The sequence below is a fragment of the Egretta garzetta genome, unplaced genomic scaffold, assembly GCF_000687185.1.
Source record: "Egretta garzetta isolate BGI_Z169 unplaced genomic scaffold, ASM68718v1 scaffold51, whole genome shotgun sequence".
Classification (NCBI taxonomy): Eukaryota; Metazoa; Chordata; class Aves; order Pelecaniformes; family Ardeidae; genus Egretta; species Egretta garzetta.
Window position 1 is genome coordinate 4,722,916 of NW_009258549.1, and position 2,741 is coordinate 4,725,656.

The following is a 2,741-nucleotide window of genomic DNA, read 5'->3' on the forward strand; positions in this document are numbered from 1 at the left end:
AAGAGAGGGCACCCGTGACCAGGGGCGCGGGGCACAAGCCACCAGCCAGCTGATGCCCGCCTGTCTTCCACGTGGGAAGAGCGAAGTGAGGGACGCTGCTTGCACCCTGCCCTGGTCAGTGGCCAAGCGTGTGGTGCATGTGTGCTTCACAGGGCATGTGGGAGGGACCTAGGTCTTCCCCAAACCTCACATTTCATTTCCATGAGGCTTTATACAGCTGGAGAGTGTGTAGTGCCAGGAGGGCCGCCTTTAAACTCTCCTCTGCTGGTGATACGAGGTGTGGAGGAGGCCCAAATCGGCACGTATGCAACAAACCTCACCCAACAGGCTTGGCCCCTTGCCGTCCTGGCGTGGTAGATGCTCTGGGTGCTTCATCGTCTGCCTCTCCTTCACCACTTTTTTTTTGGTTTGGTTTCTCAGCGTGGAAGTTTGCACAGGTCAGCATTTATTATTGTCTGTGGTCTTGCGCTGAAGTCCTTCTGCCTTTGCTCTTTCACTGCAGATAAAGCTGGGCTCTTACGAAATGCCTCCAGTGGGCCACTGGCCCTGGCGGGTGCCTCCCCAGCCTTGTGCCTCTCACCACAGGACACATATGAGCCACCTTGGCTGTGGCTGGCCCAGCAGCCAAGGCAACAAGGACCGGGCTCTTACATCACCATTTTTTTTTTACTTTCATCTGCACTAACCCTCCCTGCGAAATCCCACAGGATATGGATTTCACAGGCTCGCTCTTTGGGTGCCGGAGCTCAGCAACGAGGCTGAAATGGAGACACTGAGCCTGGTCTGAAGCAACAGCGAGGGCCAGGAGCTCCCCCAGGGCTGATCTGGACTCTGTTGAGTGGTAGCCAAGCCTGTGAATGTCTCCAGCTCAAGCCTCCCCTGTTCCAAAACAGGGACGCTAAAGCCTCTTTGCCTTGCCAGGCGTGAATTTATCAGCCTCTGCACAGGCTGTAGCTCCTGCAAAGTGCCATATAGGGCTCAGTCGGCTCATTGGGCAGCTTGCCCAAGACAGCATCCAGAGTCACACTCTTGCAGAGCCTCTCGCTGTTGTGGCCCTGCCCAGCTCCTGGCAGAGCCACGCAGGCAGAGGAGAGGCTGTGGAGCAGGGGGGGTGGAGAGGGCTGGCCCCGGGAGGAGAAGTGAGGATATGGGAGTGAGTTACAGGTTGCGCTGACTGACTGCGTGTCAGCAGTGTCTGGGCTTGCCCCTCTAGCGTCAAAGCCGTATCGCTACCTTCTAGCAAAGCCAGCGCCTGACCTTCCGATGCTTCCCTCCAATTTCGTGTCAGCATCACTCGGCTGATCTCTGTAGCACGTCCCATCCTCCCGGCAGGTGGGGAGGCACGCCTGTTGCCTTGCTACAGAAACGGGTTCATCCTTCGCCAGTAGGTCGGAAACCTTGGTCACAAGGCAGACGGAACAAGTAGGTGGGTGCTGAGTCCAGGGGCTACAGCACCCTGGAGATGGGGTTGAGAAATCTTCTCCCTTATCCTCTCGGCAAGGACTGTTTTTCAAAGCAGAAAAAAATAGTGAAGCAGGCTTGTGTTATCAAACAGTGATAAACCTGGTTTTATTGCCCTGTTTTATTAAGGAGCCTTGCTAGGAGAGCAAGAGGCTATTCCAGGTCATGACTGGTAGGAACCTGTTTGCCTTTCTGGAGTTAAACGCACTCAGCTTAATACTTTGCAATAGCCAGTAGAGATTCTCAATGCAGAAATCAAATTACTTCCATTAACTTTTGGTGCCTTTGCAAATATGTCTCTGGTAGTTTTGGATGATGAGCTTCCAGCCTCCTGCCTAATTGTGGCTTGATGGTGTATTAGAGGAAATGAGATCTTCTTACATCAGATCTTACAAATACGACTTTGGGCAGTGGGAGTGTAACCTTCACATGCAAGTGATGCAGTCCAGTCCTCTCCAGTTAGTATCTGTATTTCTTCACAGTAGGGATCTTCGAGTTTGGAGGATTATTTTTGCTCTGCTTTTTAAGTAAAAACAGTTCAGAAAACCCAGGAGCAGGTGGCCACAGGCCAGTGCCCAGGCTCTGTCAGCAACCCAGCTGGCTGGACTTACGGGCCAGCTCTGCCTCCCTGCCTGCTGCTTAAAATGCTCAGTGCTGCAGCATTCCTGGCTGAAAACCTGTCCCCTTCCCCATGGCAGGGCAGCAGCATCAGGGGGTGGTGGCACTACCTGGTGCCTCCTCGCTCTGAGTGTGGGTATTTTAGGGCCAGGGTCAGATTTGGCAAGTATTTTTCTGGTTTGTTGGGGTTTTTTTCTTTTTAATATAATACAGAGAGAAGAATATCCCTGATGTCTCAGACTTACATAACGCAGTTTGACGGTACAGATTAAACTTCCAAAATAAATCAAAATGTAATGGCAGTTCCTACATGAGACCCAAGAATCAGGAGTGACTTAAAAGGGAAAATAAATTAACAAAGCCGGTTCTGTCAGAACTGGAACTGAAACAGTATTATTCATTTAAGGGCAGTTTCACTTTTAAGAAGCTTACTTTGCTTTAATAAGCCAGGATTGTGCTAGTAACACTACTAAAGAGCTTATATTTAACGTTAATCTGTCCCATTCAAATGGCACAATTTCCACGCTACCTGCCTTCGCAACTAAATCCTAAATCCTGCAAATGAGGAGCTGCGCTCTGCTTTCTGTCTGATCGCATTTGGAGTAATTCTGTGGGTTATTCTGCAGCGCCGAGAAGAAAACAGCTGAATCCTGAACAGTATT